Source organism: Callospermophilus lateralis, chromosome 9 (genome assembly GCF_048772815.1).
Source record: "Callospermophilus lateralis isolate mCalLat2 chromosome 9, mCalLat2.hap1, whole genome shotgun sequence".
NCBI classification, from domain to species: domain Eukaryota; kingdom Metazoa; phylum Chordata; class Mammalia; order Rodentia; family Sciuridae; genus Callospermophilus; species Callospermophilus lateralis.
In genome coordinates this window covers 37465862-37492882 of record NC_135313.1, presented here as the reverse complement: position 1 = coordinate 37492882, position 27021 = coordinate 37465862, and the positions used below count along the sequence as shown (strand labels likewise).

Sequence of the window (27021 nt, the reverse complement as noted above, 5' to 3'; positions counted from 1 at the left end):
TGACATGCAGAGAAAAAAATACAGCTTCCCCACCTGCAATTAGAGATAATACTATCTACCTTTGAGGGCTGATAAGAGGAGTCCAGATAATGTGAGCAAATAAAGCCCAGGTAAGCAGAGGCAGGTGCTTGGCTAGTGCGCCATCCGTGGGCACTCTTGTCATCAGCATAGATATGTGTGTGATCTCTTTCCTCCAAGACTGAAACTTTCTGAAGGGAAAGAACGCCTCTTGTTCCCCTTTATTCTCACAGTAGCATCAGAGCTGGTGCTTAGCATAAACTGGCTGAACTGAACTAGTTTACATGCCTGGCTTCTTCCACAAACTTCCATCAACTACTCCATGACAATGGTGACCAAAACCTGGATACTACATCTTTATGGTTTCTCCTAAAACCAGCATGTGTTCTAGTTTCCAGATTCTTGGATTCACTATTGATTTTAATCACCATTTCCATTGTCACTTAATTATACAATCAACTTACCAACCCTTGACTAGCCCAAGGATATTATTTTATGCTTCTGACCATTGAAGCCCTCCGCTCTTCATGGCTCACTAATATCTAAAGCAGATGGCAGACAGGGGATGTGACAAGAATTGATCATCCAATCTGGCCATTTGTTGGAGGTTCTGGAAAATGGTTTTATGAAGAGATGCACTAACATTAAGTGGATAAAAAGATGAATTTGAATTAGATGGAAACTTATGTTGTCTATGAATGGCTGTAGAAAATTGCTATGGGCAAGGGGAAATAAAGCAATCACATAGCTGGGCATGGTGACACATGCTTGAAATCACAGAGGCTTGGAAGGCTGAGACAGGAGGATCACAAGTTCAAAGCCAGCCTCAGCAAAAGTGAGATACTAAGCAACTCAGTGAGACCCTGTCCCTAAATAAGATACAAAATAGGGTTGGGGATGTGACTCAGTGCTCAAGTGCCCCTGAGTTCAATCTCTAGTATTGCCCCCTCCAAAAAAGCAATCATGGGGCTGGGGTTGTGGCTCAGTGGTAGAGCGCTTGCCTTACATGTGGAAGGCAATGGATTTGATCCTCACATATAAATAAAAATAAAAGTATTGTGTCCACTACCAATTTAAAAAAATAAACTAAAAAAAGGCAATCTTATGAGTATAAAATAATGATATGGACTTGAGAGTTCAGTCAGATACATGATCATGGTAAACCTATAACACTGCATTACCCTGTCTTTGAAAATAAAGATTGAAAGTGCATTTGCTTATTTGAGAATCAAATATACTCATTTATGCAATGAACTATACAAATGAGACCAGGATCAGACAAATATTTTCTATTCCTTTTTATTCTATTGGTATACTTAAGAAATTTCCATTTTAACTCCACATTCCCTTTGAATCTTCATTATATCTACTTAAAATTTACTTCTGGGGCTTGGGATAAAAGTTATATAATTATATGTTCTTCTGTGAATTGAATTAGATCCAGAGTTTGGTTCAACAAATTCAACCTTGCCCAAGTGATTAAAACAATGACTATTCCAACCCAAATTATGACTTCATTTGACCTGAAGCAAAGTCAATGCTCTGAAAACTTGGCCTTAAATGAAAAGTCAAGAAAATTCCAACACCTCTCCCTGCCTTGCAAATTTGGTTGGTCTGTCATTATATGACTGGCTTTACTGACTCTAGCTTTACTGATATGAAACAACTTGTTCAAGCTAAATTTTCTATAATATAAAAAGGGTGTGCTCTGTGAGATCATATTGCAAAAATTCTTATATGAGGGCTGAGGATGTGGCTCAAGTGGTAATGCGCTCGCCTGGCATACGAGGGGCACTGGGTTCGATCCTCATCAATCCTCAGCACCACATACAAATAAAATAAAGATGTTGTGTCCACCAAAAACTAAAAAATAAATATTAAAATATTTTTAAAAATCTTATGAATCCCAGTGTTACTGTCAAGATGCAAAGATTCCCTGCAGCTTCCAGGACAACTATGGTCATTGCCACTCCCCTTCAGTAACATGGACAGGTAATTTCAGAGAAGAACTGTATTCAGGCAGCAGTTGTTTAGCTCACAGAAGCAGCAGAATATAAAAAATCACATGTGCTATTAAGACCTTAACCAAAATAACAGTGTATTTCCACTACTAACCAAGGGTTGCTAACACCTGTTCTATAGCAAGGAACTGAGCTGTGTACAAGGATCACAAATTGAGGGGTGGATGATGGAGCCACAGTAATCACCACATTCAATAAGCTGAAATTGGCCAGAAGGTTGCATTACATACTCTAACTACAAGGCCTCCCTACTTTGCCATAGTTAAACTAATAGAGCAGGAGATACAATGATAGAAGAAGGTGGTTTGGAAGAAAAGGAAATACTGGTAATAATATATCAGTAAAAATGGGTTCAAGGTCAAAGATAACCCTAGGGTGTCTAGAAGGAAAAACAAACTTATCTGGAAATTATTGAGTGCTTTTATTTTATTTCTTCTATAATGCCTTCTCATCTATTCTGCCTCTTGATCTCATAACATTCCTATCAGGCGAGACAGACCCTTTACAACAGTGTTCTTCAACCTTATCACCATTTAATGGGAAAAAAAATGTGAGCCCTGCGTAGGTTGTACAATTTGCCCAACAGAGCAAATTGATGTCAAAGAATTAGGTGTCCTAGCACCCAAATGGAAACTTTTTTCTTGATAAGAATGAAAGTAAAAACACTATCTTACAGGTTGCCTTAACAGTCTAAAAGCCTTTTCATTATAATCCCAAAGAAATGCTAGAAAAAAAAAATGTGACAAATATACAGTAGACATTCTTTAAAAGAGCTTATAAGAAATTAAATAGAAAGGGCCAGAAAGGGAGAGTAAACTGGGAACCAAAGCTGGAGGCAGAAGTCAATACACCAGGGGTGTGGGACTTAACAATCTACCACGGGACAGGGGACAGGAGACAGGCAGAGAATCAGAACTGAGCCCTTCACACAAGGAAAGACCCTTGCAGTGAAACGGCAAACTTGAAAACAGCCAAACATTTACATGAGCTGATGACAAAGAGACGCCTTGTCCTGGGCTCTTAGTGGGGGAACAAAGATGTTTCCACTGAACATCTGCAATCCCAGAGTTCACCCTCTGTGTTTTGGGGTTCTGAATTTACAATACTTGCATAGTACAGGAACTTTCAAGTTGAAAATAGGCATAAAAGTGGGATTTAAGACACACTAAAACAAAACATAGCTGGAGAGATGTGCTCTCTATCCAGGAAACCCAGGACGCCCAGAGATTAGATCTCCATCAAAGTCGAACTCACATGCTAAGCCACAAGACCCTGGTGAACACAATTCACCACAGTAAGAGTCAGCAGACATCACCAGCAAGAACTTGAGGTGATGATAGAATCAGATAGAGATCAGGCATCCTGTTTAAAACAACTTAAGACATTACAGACAAAACCTAAGGGGAAAAAACACTGTTTCTGAAAAACAACAAATTTGGAAACCAGGTGTGATGGCATGCACCTGTAATCCAGCTACTTGAGAGTCTAAGGTGAGAGGATCATTTGGGCCCAGGAGTTCAAGACCAGCCTGGGCAACACAATGAGATAGTGAGACTCCCGTTCCCCAATCCCTAAAAACTGGGTTGAGGGAGACATGAAGGAAGTATTATGGGAAGCAGTCCCAACACATGATGTTAGAAATAATCTAAAACTTTGGTCTAAAAGGGATGAAAGCTGGAAGAGTAGAAAAAGAAGGAGGGAAAGAAGGAAAACTAAGGATGGTGATTTTGTGTTATACATTATAATGATTTATTCAGCCATATTTTCTAGACATAAACATTTATTTTAAAACTTTTAGGGGCTAGGGATAGAACTCACATGCACAAGGCCCTGGGTTCAGCCCCCAGCACCAAAAAAAAAAAAAACAACCACTTTTATATGCCTGACATTGTTTAGATGTTAGGAATACAAAGCTTAAAAGATCCAGTCTTCCCACCCTGAAGAAACTCATAATACAGTCTCTGAATTTTGGACTTTTAAACAAAAATAACAACAGGGTAGTGGCAATAATGATATTCATAATATCAAGTGATTTATGAAAATCATCAAATGCAATGAGACTAATGTCTTAGTGAATTTCCCCCCAAGCTCAGCTAATTATGTATTAGGCTAGACAGAAAGTCTCAACAGACAAGGAAAAAAAATTTCTTTTGAAATGAGAAATAAACGAAACTTGCTCAGGACCCCCTTGCTCGGTCCCTGGTGACTCCTGCTTATCTGGGAACTTTGGAAGCCCTGGGCCGGACTTCCAGGTCCATCACCCAGCCAAACATAAGCCTTACTGGCTGCCTTAGGGGTCATTTCTGGTTCAAAATTAAAGTCAAAGACCAGACCAGGCCTAGAGCACTTCTAGGCACAGTGCCCAGCTAAGCACATTCACCATTTGTCTCTATCTTTTGTCCAACTGGACTTTCTGTGGTGACCAAAAGATAGTGAGTGGCACATAGATTTTCACAACACCCATAGATACAAGGGGGGGAATATCTTGAAAACAAGCACATTAAGAGTAGCACACACCAGAACTGGCTCCTCGACATAGCTTCAAAAGCTTGTCCAAGTATCACAAAAGGAAGGTCTTTTTTTCCATCACACATTAGCTCTGACTCCAAACAGCCGTTTGCACACAGATTCAGACTCATGAGAAGAGAGAAGACCCAGGCTCTTCTAGAAGGAAGGAAAATAAACCCTCCCTTTCTATGAATAGCCAAAGACACACACACACAACCAGCTGGGGCTGAGCTAAATTTGCAGTATGTCGTAGAAAGATCAGGCAGAGGAAGTTTCTGAGTCGTCTGTTTACCAAAGAAGAAACAGATGAAAGAAAACAAGGAACTTGAAGTATGTGCATGCAAAGTGAGTTTGACATGGGCAGAGAGGCCTTCTGGCAGCTAAAAATACTATGTAGACAGGAAGTTGAGAGGGCACCCCCAAGCCTCAGTTTTGAAGATTAAGAATTGATTATCACATGCTTCGGAAATTATCAGCTAAAAGTGCATGATCCACTTTGCATTTGAAATATCTTACAACAAAACAAACATCCCTTCCTACATATGAATATCTTACATACTAAGGCAGACAGATGGAACAATATTAGGAAAACAAGTCCATGAAATATAAAAGTTAAATTCCAATCATCGATCCAAACTTCCACTAAAATCAAAGAATCTGGGAAATAAAGGTCAGCTTAGACCTAAGGAACTTCATGATACTGAACAGAGACAACCAGAGGCAAGTCATGTCAGAAGAAACTCTGAACACAAAATAGGTACCTTGGAGATACTTGAAATCGCATGAGTAAAAGAGCCAAAGACAGATTTAAATCCAACAATGTGCAAAACGGGAAGGAGGCTGAGTCTTAAGGTGAGGAACTGGAAGCCTGGAAGGGGGAAAGGAAAGCAAAGAAGAGAGAACAAATGTCATGTCTCTCAAAAAAAATTTTGTGTTTACTTGCAATTTTTTAACTCTTCATAAATATGGAGAAGTATTTATGTAACAGACCTACATGTGCCCATTGGCAAACGCAAACATGTTAACATTTTTCTATGGCTGCCTCAGAACCCTGCTTTAAAAAATGCCTTCAGGGATAAAATGCCATGGTTCAGAAATGCAAAGAGGGAAAGAGTGTGTGTGTGAGGGGGTTGTTGTTTTCAATTCTTCACTATCACAAATAGTGTGGCAGTACACAGCTTCGAACACGTCTCTCTGTGTGCAGTTTCCAAGAAAAGGAAATTCTGGATCCGAGGGTATATACCCATTCAATGTTATTAGGTATCGACAAATAACTTTCAAAAGTAGTTTTTAGTAATTGACACATTGACCAGCCAAATATTAGTTCCTATTTCCAACACTTTTGCCAGTATTTGATGGTGTGGTCCCTGTTCCTCTTGAACAATACAATGTATCTGACGTTGTATGTTCTGCCTCCTTTGATTGCAAACTACCTATACCTAACTTTATGCTTTGTTAAATTCAGTAATTAGGTTTTTCTCTTGTGATACACGGAGTTTTTTGTATTGTTTAATTCAACTTTCAACAAAAATTCAAGTTATGCTTCACCTAGACACAACAGAGATGGATCGATGTCTTCTGTAAGTCTCCAGAAGAGAAAATTTAAAGTTGTAATCCTCATTCATCCTTCATGTGCGCATCACCTCAGGCAGCTGGATCTTCCTGGGCTAAAGTCTTCTACACCTCAAAGGTGACAGCACACCTCTGCTCCCACAGGTTCCCATTATGGCACAATTGTATTTAACCATCACTTGATTAGAATTTTAATCCATCCATCTGAATGTAACATGGATGAATGAGAAACAGCAGCACATCTTTCTGCCTAAAAAAATGTTTAAGTTACAGGTTCAAGCCTCAAAGCTGTATCTCACTCTTGAAACTATTGCTGCAAGCTCAGTCCTTAACCCGATGCCAATCCAATAATGAGGACACGGTTATGAGAAAAGAGAAAAAGAATGTTTATTGTTTGCTAGCAAAGGAGAAACACAGGGGACTCCTGTCCCAAAGGCTATGATTCTGCGCATAAGCAGGAAGAGGAAGGTTTTAAGGAGATGATTCAAAGGCTACATTCCTCCTGTTATCTGTTGGGAGTTGTAATTCATTGGCTAATTTGGGAGATAGTCATTTCTGATATCTTCTGGTACCATATCCAAAGTCTGGCTTACTTCATTCCTATGGTGGGAGTGTACTTAGGGACAGATCACTCTGCCTACTATGGGAAGAAAGGTAATCCTGTTTCCCTGAGACTAGAGAGGGGGAGAGATTAGAAAGGAACAGGGAGAGAGGAAGAGAAAGAAACATGTCCATTTTAAAAATAAATTACAGTGGCAGAGCAGCGAGGGCTACCTTCAAAGCACAGAGTGGACCACTGTTACAAAAATATATAAGATAAAATAAGAGAAATGATAATGCCAGAGATATCTTACTTGCCTTACATAACTTAATATTGGATGTTTTGTTACATTAAATTTTTAAAATAAAATTATGTATAGTAATCAAGATTATATCACATTTTATTGTTCAAATTTTATCCTTAAAATAGTACTATGAGGTAAATATGATTTGTCCCCATTTTACTGAGGGGAGCCTGAGACTTTGAGATGACAAGGAACTTTTCCAGAGCTAGTGAATTGTAAAACTCAAATTCAAGAGCAGATATGATTCCATCAATCAAATTTTTCCTGAGTCTCCAAATGGCTACAGTCAGAACTCTTGTCCTAATACTGTAGACCCAAGGTCAAAGCTCGTATGTGAAAAGTATCAGCAAGAAAAAATAAAGTACTAACACTACCTGACTTTAAGACTTATTTTATAAAACTACAGTGATCAAGACAATATGGTATTGGTACAAAGAGAACTCACAGTGAAAGGATGGTCCTGTCAACAAAGGTGCTGAAGTAATTAGATGCAAAAAAAGTGAACGCAACCTGTAACGGGGGTTTAGTTGATGCTTCGACTATATCCCTTGTCACTCTGAAACTTACATGTTTTTTTTTTCTTTTTTCCTGACCTTCTTTTCCCTGATCTTTTCCTTCCTGATCTCTTCTCCCTAATCTTATTTTCTCTGAATCCCCTTTTTTAAAACCCCATTCCCCATAATGGGCAGAATCACAGGCTCTGGAACAGGAGTCCCCTCTGTTTCTCCTTTGCTAGCAAGCAATAAAACATTTTCCTTTTTCTCAAGACCTTGTCTTCATCATTAGATTGGCGTTGAGGACAAGGACCGAACTTTCAGTTACAAATCTATACCTTGAACTCTAGACAAATATGAAATAAAAATGGATCCTAGAATGAAAAGCAAAACTTAAAATTATAGCAGCAGAATAGAATAGACTTTATGATTGCTGTATGTATATAGGTGACTATATGACCAATGTGATTCTGCAGTCTGTACAATCAGAAAAATGAGAAATTATACCCCAATTGATTCAAATGTATGAATTGCCAAGATCATTGTAATGTCATGTGTAGCTAATAATAAAAAAATCTTAAAATTATAAAATATTTAAAGGAAAAACAGACCCCTAGATCTGACACCAACTACAATCTATAAAAGAATAAATTGATAAATAACATTTCATCAAAATTAATAACTTCTTTGAAACACATTGTTAAGAGAATGAAGACAAGCTGCAGATGGAGAAAATATTATAATATTTGAATATACTGGATAAAGGACTTCCAAGTAGGATGTAAAAAGACACGAAAAACTCAACAATATGAAAGCAAACAATCCAACCAAAATTAAACAAGATGTGAACAGAAATTTCACCAAAGAGGATATACTGCTAACAAGCACATGAAACAATATTCAACATCATTAGACATTAGAAAAGGCAAATTAAAGCCATATTACATACTTGCTAAAATTAGAAGGGCTAATGACACCAAGTGTTGGTGAAGTGGTAGAGAAACTGGACCGTTCGTATGCTGCTGCTGGAAATGAAGAATGGCACAACCACTTTGGAAAACAACTTGGCAATTTCTTAAAAAGTTAAATATACATCTACCATATGATCTAGGTATTTTATTCCTGGGTCTTTACCCAAGAAAAACAAAAGCCTATGTCCTTACAGAGACTTGTGCAAGCATAATCATAGCAGCTTTATTTCCAACCCCAAATTGGCAGTAATCCAAAATTCCATCAATAACAGCTAAATGGACGAATGGCAGTATTGCTATATAATGGAACACTGATGAGCAATTAAAAGGAATGAACTATTGATATATGTCACAACATAGATGAAGCGAAAGAGTTGTGCCAAATGAAAGAAGCCAGGAAAAAAGAATAGACACTGCAAAATCCATTTACATAAAATTCTAAGAAATGCAAACTAAAGTACAAGGACACAAAGATCAGTGGCTGCCTAAGGAGGCTGAGGGAGAGATTGGGGAGGGTTAGATGAAGGGATGACCAAGGGTAAAAGGAAGCTTCTGAGGCAATGGATACACTGATGGCTTCATGGGTGTACACAGGTCAAAACTTCACAAACTATACATTTTAAATATGCGTAGCTTATTGTGTATCAATGTATATCCATAAAGCTGTTTTAAAAATACATAAGCAAGCAAATAAAACATTTTCTCACTCTTATGCCACATAAAAAGGGCATATTTGTTTATTTTTATGATTTATTGGTATATTATAATTATGCATAACAGTGGGATTCATTTGGCAGATCTATACATGCTCAAAACATAATTTGATTGATCCTATTCCCTAGTACTTTCCTGTTTCCTTTCCTTCTCCTTCCCCCCAAGAAAGGCATATTTAAAAGTTAAAAAGTACACCAAAACAACAGGATACACTCAGCTAATGGAGAGAGAAGAAATGCCAAAGTCCAATCAACCAATAATGAGCTCATTTAGAGTCAACTCATGACATATCCTGCTCATATACAGACATAAAAGTAAAGTCCTTGGGAAAGGATGGCCTGGTGGGTTAAAGTGTACGGATTTTAAAATATGCACAAATAAGGTTTCTCTTCAAAATCCCTTAGAACTATTTGTTTTGATAACCTAATTCTCTGAAAAATGTGTATTGAGTAAGAAGGATGTAGAAACTAAATCTAGAAAATTAAGTACAAGTGGAAAGATGAATGGTCTATGCCTGACCTGTGGGCACACTGCAGTATGTCAGGCAGAGGACGCTTGAGATTTCACTGCGCCCAGAAACCCACAAGTGAGAGAAGCCCTTTCAGAGCAGTCTCCACCTGGAAAAGCTGCTGGAGTACCAGCTACCTGTGAGGCCCTGATATCATTTGGCCAGGAACATCGCTTGAGAGCCAGTGGAAACTGAACGTGGAAAGGGGTTCCAGTCATTAAGTCCCACAGAGTGGAATACTGGCCAAGACACTCTGCTTTGTTACCAATGAAACAGTGATATTAAGTACATCCACCCACTGCAGGGACAATCATCAGTAGCTTCTGGTGACAACCAAAGCAGATCTTCAAACCAAGGCCATTCCCCCATAGACTGAAAGCTAATAAAGTTCACAACTGCTCTGTTGCAGCACCCCGAGCATGTTGAATAGAGGAGTCTTTAAATGTAATACATTTGTGAAATCATTTTCCACAAAGGAACACTAATTCTTGTACACGTGGTGACCATGTCTTTCTGCTAAGTGTAGTAAGGGAGCCCATGGATAGGAACTGCTCTTGGTTGCAATATACTCACCAGCAAGGCAAGGAGTCTAGTTTCAGTTAGGGCCCTGCCACAGGCTCACTGTCTCTTTTAATTTCTTCACTAACTAATTTATTCAACAAACATAAATGTCTAACATGAAAGGTAAATAATTAAGAAAATTGCATAATCAGTTGGAAACTCATGAAAAGTTAAAGAGTGATAACTGCTAGTTTTTCATACATATAAGGGGGCTGGCAAAGGTATATTTGTTGCCAGTTAAGTGATCACATGGTATTAGAATGAAAATCTCAAGAAGTCTAGAATCATAAAATATTTGAAGTAGAAATATTTGAACTGGAGACATCCAAACTCTCATGTTTTGTCCAAGGTCGCACAACTTTTAATGGCAATGGTGCCCCCCTTCATTCATAAAATTGGCAAAATTGTTAACCTGGGGCCCACCATGTGCCGCTTAACTGAGGATACATCCAGTATTCAAGAGACGGTGCTCTGCTTCCATGGAGTTTGAAAGAAGTGAGCTCTCTTGACTGCAGATAGAAGGCTTCCTCTGCAGAAGACTCATATTCAACACACCCATCAGCAAAGAGAAGACACACACAGTGCTAGAAAACACCAACTGGAGAAAGAAATGATGTGCCTTTCTTCAAAGGAGGCAACACTCAAAGGTGTCAGCTCTGGACACAACAATAAATCTTAGTTATTGGGCCTCTCCCCCTCTCTGAATTAAAAGCAAAAGTTTCAAACAAAGTTTCTGTAGCCCATAGAAAAACTGTTTTAACTGAAATGAATAGTAGCCCTTTACAAATATTTTTTTTTCAGCATCCATGTAAATATTTTAGAATCAGAGTGGATGTACAATACTGATCATAAAAATCACCAATGCAGTTATCTGGACCCAAGACATCAGATCAGCCCAACACACTAACATGTGAACTGTGAGTGCCTCTGGGTGAGTAATTTTATGGGTGTTCTATACTTTCTTTTTTGTGTTTCAAGTTTCGTAGTCTAGAAACAAGAAAATCAAATTCCTTTTGTAAATAAGAAGAGTTTCCTCTTTAAAAACAACAACAAAACGAGTCTATTCACAGCAAAGCACCAGATATTATGTCCTATCCAAAGCTTTCACTATCTTAGAGTAGGCTTTAAATAATTGATGTGAATGTGTTTCTCTGCAAATGACAAAGAATTACATTTGTGATTAAAAAGGTAAAACTATAATTTGTCTGATGCACCCTAAAGTTGCCAAAGCACCATTCTAAATACATCGGCTGATCCTACAGAAAATACAGGAAGGCTGATCATGTAGAAATTGTTATTCCCATTTTACTGGATAGGAATCAAGGATGACTCAGAGAGTTAAGTGATGCTCCCAAAGTGACACACCAATATTTGGTGACCCTGGATTTCCTGACGACATTCTCTGTGTTCTCTCAACAATACTACATGGGATGTTAGTTAACCAGTAAGGATTTCTCTCCAGGGAAGAACCTGTTTCCATTGTCCTCATAGCACTGTGGAAGTCTTGGATCCTACCTACTCTGATCTTTTCTAGCAAGTAATCTGTAGGATAAGCAGGAGTGCGGTGCACACATGTGCACCCACCCCCCCACTTCCATTTAGGGAGAATGAAGACTCTGGAGTCAGAACAAGCTGACTTGGAAATCCCACCTCTGCCACTTACGAGCTCTATGCCTTTGGGCAAATAAATCAACTTGCCTGAGACTCATTTCCCTTTTCTATAAAATGAAAATAGGATCATCATTACTGACTAGATGTCTGATAAATATTAGCCTTTCTATTATTGTGATTACTATTGACATCTTTGTGGCTTATCTTGATGTTTTTTAGTTCCTATAGTAACTATAGAAGAAAACAAGGATGCAGAACAGCTTCTGGAGGAATAATTTTGTTAAGAAATCATATTTTTACAAGTAGAAGGAATGATGCTGCCCAAAGCCAGCCCATTGCTGGGCTTTGCCTGCCTTTCTTTTCTGCTGAAGTGGTCAACCATCATATCCTGTATCCTGACCATTGTTAACTATCTGACCTCAAACTGCAGGTAACTGAAGCCTCTTTCCTCTTTCAGACTCTGTCTAGACTTGGTCCACGCATTCTTCAACCTTCATTTCCTGAGACCCACAGAAGAACCACCTCAAACATCAATATATTCTAAACCCTGCTCAGAATATATCCCTACTGCCCTGAAGGCCTCCTTTCTCATTCCATCAGTAGCTCAGCAGATCCAGCTCTGGTTAACACCTGGACAGATGGGAGCTGTCTTGGGGGTTCAATGCTGTGCCCCTTTTCTTCTCCCCTAAGCTAAAACCAGTGAATCGTCATCCCCAAACATCCTCACCAAATCCTTCTGACCCTTGAGAAGAGTATTTTGCAGCCCAAGAAAATTCTGCTGTCCAAAAAAGCCCCCGTTTGGTCACTTAGAAGTCAACCCACTACAGTCTGGTAAAAGGTCCTCAGGCAAATAAACAGGTTCTTTGTATGGCTATTTGCATATTTTCTGTATCACCAAGCAAGGAAGCATTCACCTATTCTCTTTCTAAATTGAGTCAGTGGACTAAAAAGCCAAAGATACTACAATGCTTCCCACACAATGCTTTCCACTTAGTAAGGTAGGTGCAAAATGGCAGGCGTCCAAACCCCTTATTTATATATTGATACGAGTGGTCCCAGAACCCAGGGGTGGTTACCTCAGAGCACTGCTCAGACAAAGGATATGGGGGATGCACCTCTCTAGCTCCAGGACACTCTCCAACAAACCTTCACCTGCCATCAGAGAAATGGCCACTTGAGATACATGTGCCCTTCTTAAAACTGGACTTTAGGGTATATTTTTCCCTAACCCAACTTTAAGTCCTTGTATTTCAAGACTGACTGGCATGTCTTCATGTGAGCTAAGAGTTCCCTAGGGATTCTCACTTGACAGTCTGGCTCCAGAGAACACAAAGAAGGCCAGAATGGGGTCTTTCTCTACAAAAATCTCAAATGCCCTGTTCTCAACACCAGAGAGCATATGGGAATATGGCATTCCATGGATGGATTAAACATTAATATATATTTGGATGGTTTTCTTGTTGGCAAGTAATACCTTTTTTTTTTCTATTGAGCTTATGTATTCATGGAAATGAATGATTTTTAACTTAAATGTATCTTGCTTTCCATGCCATATGCATTTCTAAAAGTGGTCTACATATTAAATGGGTAAGACTGTTTTTTCCATTGAATCATAAAATAATTACTGGAAAACAAAACAGGACACAGGTTCAATCAGTGGGGGTCCAGCACCTCCTGGCTGCTCTAGATTTAAAGTCTACCACACCTCTCTGGGCAATCTGACCTCCAGATGGACAGATCTAGGCATATCTCCCTAGCACATCAGCCTTCTATTTCCTTTGGCTAAGGACTGTTATAGTTTGGATCTGGAATATCTCCCAAAGGCTCATGTGTTGAAGACTTGGTACCAGCTGGTGGTGCTATTGGGGAGTGGTAGAAGCCTCAGGAGGTAGGGCTTAGTTGGAGGAAGCAGGTCTCTGGGGACATGTCTTTGAAGGGTGTGTCTTGTCCTTGTCCCTTCCCACCCCTGCAACTCTCTATGTCCTGGCTGCCTTGAGGTGAGAAGTTTTGTTCTGCCATACCCTCTCCACCATAATGCTCTGCCTCACCACAGGCCCAGAAACAACAGAGCCAACTGATCATAGACCAAAACATCCGAAACTGTGAGCCAAAACAAACTTTACTTCACTTGAGTTGATTAATCTCAGGTATTTTTGTCATAGCAATGGAAAGCTGACTAATACAGGGAAATTTGTCAGCTTACACCAAGCCATAGTCTCATGGCATAGAAAAGTGATTCTTCCATCACTCCCCTCTTCACCCAGCCCCACAGTCATTGGTGTGCTTTATGTTTAATCCTGAAATCCCCCAGAAGGCTTCATTACCTATAGTAATCCACTGGCCTAAATGCCTTAACCTACAGTATGTTCTGGCATGTGGCATTTGCCTATATGCCTAAATCAGTATTAATCTCAGATCATTCGCCAATTTCAACCCCAAGATGATCTGCTTAGATTTTAAGCACAGTGTTATAACACAGACTTCTCTTCCCATCTTAAAACTGACAAGATGTCTGGGCTTTATTCCTTGAATGCTCTGGACAAAGCCAGCCAAACTCTATGACCCCTGGTCTATTTCTTAAGCAACATTTCTAAGAATCTGTATTTCCATTTGCTGTGAACCTGATGGATTCCTTCTACATATTCCCTGCCAAAGCCAAGACTGCTGGCAGTGATCAAGTCCCTCTTGAGAAGAAGCAGGGCCCATTGATAAGACATAAGAACAATATTTTACCTTAAAGCTGCAAAACAGGGAGCCCTTGTTTTGTGATTTGGGGTCACTTGGAGGAGTCTTTTCACACTCAGCTCAAGACCTTTCTTCTGAAACCTCTTCCAACTGTCCACTGAACTGCCCTTGCTCCACACTAGGGGTTTTTGAGAAGTTATCATTACATCTGACTACTGGCCCTGGCTACTTCTGCATCCCACCCCGACCCCTGCCACTAACTGTACTGTGGATGCGGGGCAGGCTTAGTCTTCAACTCTGGCATAGAGTTAGTTTTCAGTAGGTCTTGGAGCACTATATCTGGCATACAGTTAGTTTTCAGTATGTCTTGGAGGAAAAAAGGAGTAATGACTTGATTTGTCTTAGGTTTATGGAAACTATACCCCAGGAAGAAAAGGATCTGAGGGTGACCTGCAGGCATCTGGGGTGAGACAAAGAACTGGTTGTCTACAAGGGTCTGAATGGACTGGGTACCACATTATTGGGGGTGGGGCTCTTGTCCACCTCTAAACTTGACTGAAGAGACCAACCAACCTCTTCAGTCCATCACAAGAGGGCGGGTTTTAGAGTTTATCCCTTCAACCTTCCTATCAATTTTGTTGCCCTCAACTGGATGCATGATTTAAATCTTTCTTATCGTATGGATAGGAAAGGCAGGTTTGCTCAGAAGGTGGTAACCAGAAGCTATGAGGGTCAGCTAGTGTTCCTTATCCGTGATGCTCACCTACCCGCCGCCCTCCAGTGAAGTCTGCCTGTTGTGGAGTGCTTGTTTCTGTGCAACCTCACATATAACACCTAGAGATTGACTTCATGTGACATTGGGAGCATCTGAAAATTCCAGTTCCTGGGAGCCCAATGGCTTGTCAAATGAGGAAACCAACAGAGTTAGGTTTTTTATTTAGAGCTGTATAAACATGTATACAGTTGTCTCTGACTAGCCCCCACATGCACACAAAATGATTAGAGGCTCTCATTAAAATGAAACTACTGATATGGAATATTTCCAGGCAGGAGAAATCTGGATGTTGGAACAGAGACTTGAAAAGTAGAGAAAGCAGGTTGGTAATGCCCATTAACCGGGCAATGTGGGCCAGGAGCTAGGTAGGGGGGTGAAGATGAGGGAGAACATCAATACTGTTTTTGAAAAGAAGAGTGCTGAAGAGATTGCAGTGAGGAAGAGATTTGGTCCAAGTGCTTCACAATATATAAGAAGAAAAGGAAACAATGTCCCAACGTTTCTCAGTCCCTCAAGAATTTCCCAGAAGGATGGACTTCACAGGGAGGCCGAGGTATGCTGGGAGAACCACACCTCAGATCATCCGTATCGCTGGGCTAGGACCAGGATTCATGGGAAACTCCATTCAGAGCGTGAGAGGCTATTTATTTCCAACAAGACTGAATGTGGACTTTCTCTGCTCCTCAGGTTACTGGAAGCCTGGCCTCAGACACTACCAGCTGTGTGTGGGCAGCAGGACCCCTTAGTAGCTGCTGCTCTGCAGCTCTTGACCCCTCTCCTGAAGCAGCACAAGGTCAAGGGTGTGGGGAAGGGCAGGCTGAAGAGGCAGGGGAGCACAGCTGTTGTGCTGGTGTTCCCAGGCAGCACTGAGGGCTGGATACCGGAAGCCCTTTCCCACTGAGGCCCCCTCTGTTCTCTGGGGGCCGCTGTACCGTGGGGTCAGGCAGGTCATGTGCTTCCACCAGCTGAAGAGCAGCCCTCTGCCCTCAGCCCTTCCCCCACAGAACCGCCTCTTCAGTGAGGAAAAAAGAAAGGCCTTGCACCACACTGAGCCCTGAGTGTGCGTGGGGAGGAGGCCCTCCTCCTCCAGCTGGGACACCACAGCCCATTTTCTACTTTTGGATTCCCACACCTCCCATTATGCCCCACCCCTGTCATGGGACCCCTCTTGGGCCCCGCACACTTGCTTTTCTGCCACCATGCCTTTGTAAGGTCAGGCCTTCCTCCTCATTTTCTACACTCCTAAAATGTCTTGTTTATTTTAGAGGCCCAGCCCTCAAGCCTCCCTCCTCCAGACCTTCCTCCAAATCCTCGAGACTTTGCACTCAGTTTATTCTGCCTTGGCTTTTAGCCAACTCTGAAGATGGTAACAGACCCTAGTGGGTTCTGGAGGTCAAAAGCTCATATTCAAACCCTGTCTCTGACACCAAGAGCCCTATGACCTCGGGTGAGCTACTGGACCCTTCTCTAAGCCACTGGTTTTTTGTCTGGAAAATGAGGATGATAATATTATTTCCCTCCTGGGGATGTGTGAGGTGAAATGATGCTTATAAAGCACTTGGCCCAGTTCCTACTGTATGGTTAGCATTCAACAAATGTTGCCTATTATGATTAATCCATGATTTCACTCTTTTCCTAACATGCCCCCTCTGGCTGGCTAATGGGAAGAGTGAGAAGGAATGGAGTGGAGACAGAGGTGGGGAAGGATGAGGAGACATCCCGCCCAGTCTCACCTAAATTCCAGGGTAATCAAGATGGTACCATTCAAATAGGAGGCAGAAAAATGTGTCCAAGGGCCAAGTAAACATCCGCTGCATTAGATCCCATGACTGAAATTCATAGGATCAGAAAACAAAACGGAATTGTGCCAGACACTAAGGGAAGTGTCACCTGACACAGGTGCTGACTGGACAAGCCTTTCATCTTTAATGAACAACATCTAACCACAGCCATAGCCCCTTGCAATTACTGGGGTGACAAACAGGTAGAGTGAGCACTGACCACTGTGCATGAGTCACATGAGGTGTATCTGGTTTCCTGACAGTGAGCAGCATGAGGAAGAGGGATGGGGAATCAGGAGGCCAAAGTCATGAGGCATTTTGAACACTAGAGATGCTCAGAAAACGCTACTCTGCACATAGAAGACAATGAACACACTGGTCTCAACTGCTGAAGATTTCCTGAGAGCAAACACTATTAAAATAAAGTTTATGCCAGGCGTGGTGATGCACACCTGTTATCCCAGTGGCTCGGGAGGCTAAGGCAGGAGGATTGCTAGTTCAAAGCCAGCCTCAGCAATAGTGAGGCGCTAAGGAGATCAGCAAGACCCTGTCTCTAAATAAAATACAAAAGAGGGCTGGGGATATGGCACAGTGGTCAAGTGCCCCTGAGTTCAATCCCTGGTACCAAAAAAATAAAATAAAATTTGTGTGAGCATTACGGATGAGATGCATTGGGAACCATTTACCTGGAAAGCTAAGCAATAAAAGCAGTGTTTCATAGTAACCATGAGCATGTATTTACATGCAGCTTTTAAATTTGGACCTCTTTTAGATAACACACTTTAAAATGACACAGCAATGATATAAATGGTTTGACTCATTTTATGAAACGAACAGAAGGATTTTCTAATAATTTTCATAATAAAACTGGGTAAGAGGAGAGAAAGAAAAATCATATTCTTCTTGCCCTTAAGTTCATACTTTAATAGAGCAAACAAATATAAATTTTTAAGTTCAAAAATCATGTTTTAATCTATACCAGGTTTCAAAAATTGAACCTCAAATCTGTTTACAGGTCTCTTTGGCAGGCACATAGGTTTTTTAAATTTAAATTGGAATATCTCTATTGGGGCCTGAACACACCAGTACAACACAGTCTCCTCCACTTCCTGACACATTCTTGATACTCTGGAACTACTTCCTGGACTTCCAAAGCTGGCATGTAAGATCTGTATTTTTCTAAGTATGCTTATGACTTTGGCCAAATGCAATGCAATTTGGACCCAATACATTGCTCTCCCAAGACAAGCTCTAAGGAATGCCATAAATTGTTTGGGCAGCTCTGAGAATCAGACATTGTGATAAGTTCTAGGCATAAAAGATGAATGAGTAAGAATCCCTGTTCTAAAAGGGCTTGAGATACAGTGTTAGTGTGGTTTGTGTTATTACAACAAAATACCTGAGGCTGGGAAATTTATAAAGAAGAGATTTATTTGGTTCATGATTCTGGTGGCTGAAAAGTCCAAATAGCATTATGCCAACATCTGGTCACATTACAACATGATGGAGAAGCAGAAAGGCAGCCAAGCACTACAGAAGTAGACAAGCACACGGGATGGCCTCCCTTTAAAACAACAATTTGTAATAACTAATCCAATCACATGAGACCTAATCCACTCCTGTGAGACAGCATTAGTCCATTCATGAGGTTTCAACCCCATGACCTACTTCACCTCCCACTTGGCCCCACCTCTTAAAGGTTCTACCACCTGGACACCACCACAAGTGGGGATCAAGCTTCCAGCACATGAAACACTAGGGGACACAGCAGATACTGAAATAACAAAGGCACCAAATGAAAGTGAGGAATATTGAAAACAGGATTATACATAGACTATATCTAGAGAATTGAGGTTTGCAGAGTCCAGACCAAAATTAAATTCTTTAGAAAAAAACATCCCTAGAACAGAGAAAAATCATTAACATTGATTGAGTTCTTAACATGTGCAGGAGTCTGCTCTAAGAATTTTCTATGGATTATTCTCAGAATGAGTAGGAACTATGATATCCCCATTACACACACGAGAAAATGGAGGCACAGAGAGGTTAACTACCTAGTCCAAGGTCACACTATAGCTGGTGGACAGCATAAAGCCCCAGATGGAACCCAGGCAGTCTGACCACCAAGGCTCATGCTCTTAGCCACTATTCACTGCATCCTATGAATAACCCACTACGAGGCTGTATGGTCTCCTTGCAAATATCCTTTAGGAACCCCAGTTTTTCTCCTTCTAGTTCAAGGTTTATCAAGGCGATTCTTATATAATATTTTGTGTTCTGAGGGAAACTACTTTCATTCAAAAATTTAAAAAGCATAACATGGTTCAATAACAGGTCCAGTTTTCAAGCTAATGAAAATTAGTAAACTTGACATTTTGGTATATAAATCAGTCTCGCCAAATTTTCCTGAGAAAAACAGTTTCCCTTAGCAAAGGGTATGCATATTTTCATTTGAAAAGCATTAGCTACGAGGCATAATAGTGACACTATGACATAGGCCTTAAAGCAGTGTCTGCTCCATTAGCAAAAGAAAAAAATTAAAAATACATAAATTGATTTAACTAGTCATTCGTAACTTTCATGTATATAGTACTATGTTATCATATTTAATATTCAATAAAATACACACAAAATATGCATTTCAAAATATGTCCAAGGGATTGAAGTAGACATTACATTATCCCAATGGATCATCTTGCACACTTCCTTGGATGCCTGTACTTCCCTTCTTGAAATCTACCTTTGTAGATCAACGATCTACCTTAGGGCTGGACCATCTAACTCAGGAGTCTTCCAATCATCAAAGATTTACCCAAAATTTACATCAAGAATAATTTCTACACTTAAAGGAAAAACTGCATTGTTTTGTCATGGATAAAGCCCATCAGAATGCACCTGAGAGAAGGGTCTTGGGAAATCTGTGTTCAGGTAAGTTTTTGAATAATTTAAGAATTGTTATATGTCCTAGTTTACACACATCCTCTAATTAATCAACAAGCATGTTTGGTTGCTTCACCTCTCAGGGATGAGCAAGTAAGAGAGATTGGGAAAAATACTTGCTAACCACAAGACTTGCTCACAGCCAAAGTGAGAAGGTAATCCTTGTCATCTGGCTTAATGCAGAATATCCAGCTCTTCCTCTTTACCACTGTCTTCATCCCTAAGAGATCAGCTCCGAGGCAACATGCTGAGTGCAGCAATCTCCTCTTATTCAGCACTCTGTTAAACAACATAAGAATTTGGCTACCTGTCCTACATAAAAGATCTGTGCAAAGATGATCCATCTTTGGAGTCCTGAGCTGCCATGTCAAGAGTTCAACCACCCTGTGGCTGTCCTGCAGAGAGGAAAACCCAGCCACATGGAGAGACCATGTGCAGGTGCTCAGGGTGACCGACGTGGGAGTGAAAACACCTTCAGATGAGTCTAGCTCCCCCTCTGTCAAGTTACCAGCTGACAGTCTTTCCAGCTGAGTGCAGACATCCTGAAACAGTGAAAAGCTATCTCATTAAGCCCTGTCTGAATTCCTAACCCACACAATCCATGAACATAATGGAGTAGCTGTTTTATGCCACTAAATTTTGAGGTGGTTTGTTACACAGCAATAGTAATAGTCTCTGAGATTCTGAAGTGCTCTCTGATTTATTACAGAAAGACAACATTATACTTAGTGTTCAATGGCCTTATTTATTTTCTAACTCAATACAACCAGGCAGTCATTGATATACAATACATATAGGGAACTTTCTAACAAGAATATTTATTAAACCCTATTACCATTTCCTTTGTGTACCAGCAAATAGCCAATTACTATATTTGCAGATTAATGGTGGCAATGGTCACTTCACTGTTCTCTGAAAAGCAACTCTTTACTTCTATCTCAGAAATGAATAGGCTCATGATGTTACTGAATTATCCTTTCTCCTCCCTCTCTATTGCTCAGGCCAGGAACCAGGAGTTCTTCTTAGCAGCACCATCTTTCTTGTCCTTCACATTTAATCCATCATTACCTCCTAAGTGATCTGATGTCATGATATATCTCAAAGCAACCTGCATCTCTCCACCTCTAGTAGTTAAAAGAAACAACCATGGGTGGGGCCCCCTAGGGCTCATGCATAGGGGCACCTCATACGCTGCCACTCTACCCCAGGCACATTCTTTCTGCCCTCACCCCTGCTATTGTCTCCCCACTGGTCTCATGACTTTTACTCTTCCCCTCTTCATCTTTTCTTCATACAACACCCAGAGTGACTTTCTAAAATATTCTGAACCTTTGCACTTAGGTGAAACCCAACTCCTCACTCAGCTCGGGTAGCTAGACCCTTTTCTCCTTTCTGACCTCCTTTCCTTCCACTTTCTCTCTCATTCTCTCTTCTCCAACCACACTGGCTTTCCTTCATTCCCCAGAATTTTCCACTCTTTTCCCCGACCCTTTGGAACCTTTATTCATGTCTTTATCCAGCCTGAAACATTCTCTCAATCTTCTTATGACCCCGGTTTCTCGTGGCCAGTCTCAGTTTAAATGTCACTGCTATACCCAAGAGGTCTTTCCTGGCCACCTTGAGTTCAGTATCATAGCATGCTGTTGGCTTCCTTCAGTTGCCCCTATTTATAAGACCCTATCAATGTATCTCCTTTTCCTGTTTTCTACCTATTATACTGCAAGCCGCTGAATGCAGGGACCAGGCCTGTGCTCACCAATGCAACCCCAGCACCTAGCATGGTGCCTGGTACATAGCAGGTTCAATCACTATGTGCAGCAGGGCTGTGGTATCCTTCAAACACCCACAAGCACATCTGTTTTCCTTGCAATTTGACCATGGGCTAGTGATTCTCGAAGTGATTCCCCAACCAGCAGCAGCAGCAGTATTTCATAAACACTTATTAGAAAGTCTTAGACCTCCCAGATCTTGGGGGGTTAGCCAGTGGTCTGTATTTTAATAAGCACTCCAGGATTCTGTGGCATACCCAAGTTCAAGAACCACTACCGGAGACTGATCCAGATACTTGTTCTATAGCAGCATGTCCCAAAGTGTAGTCCATTGGTTCTGAGGGGAGGGATTGAAAAGAAAAAGAAAAGAGAAAAACAGAGAGGGGGAAAGAGGAGAACAGGAGGAGGAGGAGAGGGGGATGAAGAAGGAGGAGAGGGAGGAAGAGGAGGTTCGCAAAAGCCAAAGGTCACTGAGAAAAACTGTGTTCAAGAAAGCTAATTAATTTTCTTATTATCAAGAATTCTCAGTGCCTTTCATATGGCCGTGTGCACTGTAAAGCACTAAAACAGAAGGAATCCTGTAGTAGATATGCTTCCCAATGCTTTTGGCCACTGAACCTCCACTCCCCCTTCTAAACACCTGTCAGACTTGCTCACTTCAGAAAATGCAGTCCTAACGTTCCCTTCTGTGGAGCAGGTCTTCCTCAGACCACTCCAACTCCCTGGAACTACAGCAATCGGTACATCTGATTCACTAGCAGCAGACAGACTTGGAAATAAATGCTTAATATTAAGCACATCTTCTATAGAGATTTCTTTTTTACTGATTTAAAATATATAAGAAATATACATTATTGATTTTAAATATATATATTTTTAATAAATTATGAATATAGAGATACAGTAAAGTAAGTAAAAAAGAAATCTGATCTTTGTGAAAACCTGAAATGTTTATGAAGACAAATATGGAAGGGTTAAAAACTGGTGGCAGTTTCAGGTTGAACTGGAAAGGGAAGCAGAGTTCAGTGTCTCCTGTCCTATAGGAACAAGCCAGCAGTGAGGTTCACTATTTAAACTGTGGAAGTTCCTCTAATGAGCATCAAAGAACCAGCTTCGTGTCTGAGGCTCTGGGAGAGTCTTGATTTTCTTCCCCAGTGTAATGGGGTGAGTGGAGATTCCCCGATGATGGATTGGCAAACTGTGCAGGTGACTGAAAAATTATTGGTCCCTGCTGACAAATCGTAACCTTGAGAAGGCTGAGGCAGCTTGGAAATAAGTTAAAATATTCATGCCAAACATCCAGTGTTTACTTAATCAGGGCTAATGATTAGCTTCTTAATGAAATTTTACAAGCTCAGTTGAACACAGAAAACATTTGCTTCCCTAAAAGCAAATAGGTCTGTTTGTATTGTAATCAGACATCTGGAGCACAGAAGAGCCCCAGCCCGCAGAAGCACAGAGCCAGATCTGTCCAGGGACTTCTGACCTTTCCGTGAAGATGAGGGTGGTCTAGGAGTGGTGGGAAAGGCACGCAGTTGGGAAAACACGGCAGCTCACAGATAGAGGCAGGCTGATTCCACAGTGTCTGTTTGGGGTGGGAGGTCCCGGGGGTGCCAACTAATGGAAACTACTTTTACAACTTAGGCAGGCTGTTCTTACTTAGGTGAGATGCTAAAATTCAATAAAATAAAACAAAAATCAATAGGACAGGAAAGGAAGGATGAATAGGCGGAAAGCAGGATAGGGCAGTAAAACTATCTATATGACACTGTAAGGGTGGGTACACGTCATTATACATTTGTAAAAACCCAAAGCTTGTGCAACACCAAGAGAGAATCCCAAGGTAAACTATGGACTGGGTAATAATGATATATCAGTGAAGGTTCACTGGCTGCAACAAATGTACCACTGTGGGGGAAAGAAGTTGGTAGCTGGGGAGGCTGTGCATGCAGGAAGGCAAGCAGCATATGAAAAAACCCTTCTTTACTTTCTGAATTTGGCTGTGACCTAAAACTGCTCTAGAAATTCTAGTCCTTTTTTAAAAAATCAATAAAATGAAGTCTCTAGAGATGTTTTTAGTCATATTTAATATAAGACTGAGGAAACATCAATTGCCCAAATAAGAAATTACTCTTATTTATCTCTACCACTACTAATATTATTATTATTAGCAGGCTGAAGAAGTGGCTGATAGGGGTGATGGGTGGGTGGGCTTTTCAGCTCTGATCCCCGGCCCCACACCTACCCATGCGTCTCCTGATGCTATCTCTGAGGGCAGTGATCCGTTGCTCTAGGAGTCCTGGACATACAGTGACAGAACAGTTCTACTCCTATGGCAGCATTGATGCCGATTTTGTTGTATTGGTTTGTCTATTTCATACCTGCCTGATTACGTGGTCCAGGAGGGCAAGAGACCTGTCCTATTCATCTTATAGTGGCCCCTGACACAAGCCTGCAACATAGTGGATAATGAACACCTACTGATGGAGTAGATGTGAAATAAGCCACAGTTAATTTAACTGCCCCATATGTTTTTAAAACTTTTTAAAAATACTTTAATGAGGTTCAAGGAAGTATGCTAATCAAATTTATTAATTTGTATAAAAAAAACAGATTTTAAATTGTTACATGGATTGTTATGGGGATAACTCAAGTCTGACTTTAGTCACAAGATATTCATAGTCCAGCCCCAAGATCGATTTCTATAAGCAAAATGAGAAACAGATCATGTGATCTTTCTAGAAAAGTTTCACATTTAGCCTGAGACTGCTAAGTGGTCACTCCAAATTACATGTGGTAAACTCCTCCTTAATGTTTTCAGTTATACCTGCAATCATATCTACAAAATACGCAAAATCCTATCTAAATAAAACTTTGTCCTCTAGCAAGAAGCTCAGAAAATGGATATTTAAATGTGTCCTAAGAATAACCCAGGCATTGTAATTATTCTGTACCTATATTTGAAATCAAGTAATTATGTTATGGAAAAAATAAACTTCCCAGACATTTGGAATCTTGTCAAAAGCCAATCTCTAAAAACCTCTTTACAATACCTCAACGTATTTGTTCTTTAGTTTCCCCTGCTTGAGAGAAAAGCCATCAGATTTTCTAATATGAGAGAACTATATAGCAACATACATTATTTATTTCTGAGGGAATTCTATTTTTAAGTACAAAAAGCAAAATCACAGTTCGTTGAAAACAAATAATTTTATAACCAAACATATTCAGTAGTGCTGAGTAAAATTCCCTAAAAATGCAACTTACAATGATTTTATTTTTACAAAGAGTACATTCCTTATGAATATTCTTATATGGTCCCACTCTCTAATCCATTTTGAGGTGTACAATTTGGTAAGTTCTCAGATTTTTAAATTGTGGTAAAACACACATAACATAAAATTTTCTATCTTAGTCATTTTTCTAGTGCATTTTTAGAACCAGTACAATCTTTACTACAGGTCGGACTCAGAAGCACTAGACAAAAGAAAGTGATACAGGTGTGATTAAAAAACTCTGATCAAAAATAAACTTACAGTGGTAAAATCCTGGAGGGAATATTGTAGGAATATGAAACATATGAATGAATGCTCATGTGTCCACAAAAATAAATCTTGAACACATAATATTGAGTGAGAAAATCCAAGTTACAGAGGACACCAACTATTTGCCTGTGTGATGTTTTTAGAGATACATGACACTATCTATTGTTTTGGTAAATATGTACATAAATGTACACAAATATAAAAAGGTATAAAATCAAAAAGGTTTAAATCAAACTAGAGTGTATAAAGACAAGGATAGAGAAAAAGACATATAAAACTTCAGGACAGTGGCCTTCCCTGGAGAGAGGTCAGGGGTTGGAGGTCATAGGTCAGAAACCTGAAGGAGGCTTCAGCCCTGTCACCCATTCCTGGCCTGGGTGGGCCCTGTTGTAGTTCCCAGGGGGATCAACAGTGAGCCAAGCCAGGACCCAGCTCTCGTGGATCTGATGTGCCAGTGGAAGAAGACAAAAGACCAAACAGTAAGCTCACTGTATGTGTCAGGTAGGGACAAATGCTACAGGAAGAAGAGGTCAGAGGCTGATAGACCCTGCTATTTCACATGGGAACATCATGGGTACTGTCCCTGATAAGGTGGCATTTTGGCAAAGATGTGAATGACACAGGACATGAGTATATGTTTATATGGGGGATCCTCTAAATCCATGAAAGTTTATTATGATCTTTTCAAAGTAAATGTGGTAATGTGTTAATATTTCTTCAGTTTTAGTGGTGGGCTCATAGTTGTTTTCTGAATGTCTGAAATTTTCCATAGTTTAAAAAAATTTTTTTTCTTAAAAAATTCCCACTCCCATCAATTACTGAAAGAGAAGGAGGCGGCTGGGGTTGTGCCTCAGTGGTAGAGCACTTGCCTCGCATCTGTGAGACCCTGGGTTTGATCGTCAGCACTACATGAAAATAAATAAATAAATAAAATAAAAGTACTGTGTCCATCTACAACTAAAAAAAAAAATTAAAAAAAAAAAAGAGTAGGAGGCAGGATGTCAGACATCTCTTGATTCCTTCCAAATAGAATGTCCTGAGCTTGTAACTGCAAATCTCATTTGTTAAAGTCCTGTACATAGGAGGGCCTCCTGAGAAACAGCCAGTAATGGACCACACTGCCCCATCATTAGGTCTGTGCAGACATGCCTGCTTATACGGCTCTTTCTTTCCTTTTTTAATTCCTCCTTCCTTCCTTTCTCCCTTCCCTCTCCCCCCAACCAGTCTGCCTTTCTCTCTTTCTTTCTTCCCAAATAAAACACATGCTTGTTCAAACTCTGAGTGTCCCCAGTTGAAAGGAATGAGGTCAGAAGATGAAGTCAACCTAGTAGGGGAAAAGGCATGTACACAAAGCAATGAGGATACAAGATATAAATCATTCTGATGCACTGATGACAAAAGACAGGGTCCCTGTGAGCTGGGGGGGAAAGCACACAATGTCTGTACCCTTCAGCTTGAGAGCTGCTATTTATTACATGCTACAATGTCACCCTTCTCCCTCCCTGCCCCAAAGAAAGAAATATGGTATCTTAGTAATGTTCTGTTCCCACATGCTTGGCAAAGCAGAGAAAAAGGTCACAGCTATCCAGTTCCCTCAAATCCTTTTCTGAGATAACATAAATTAATGAAGACAGTATGTAGGGAAATATATGGAGTGTTAGTCCCAGTGCTAAAAATATTTTGCACTATTATCTAATAAATAT

The 27021-nt window shown here is 40.4% G+C and overlaps 1 protein-coding gene across 4 annotated transcripts in view; it reads right to left on the bottom strand.

Moving 5' to 3' along the window:
• Ankrd44 (ankyrin repeat domain 44) overlaps nucleotides 1–27021 on the bottom strand; it is a 295099-nt gene that overhangs the window by 147955 nt on the left and 120123 nt on the right. The window lies entirely within an intron of this gene.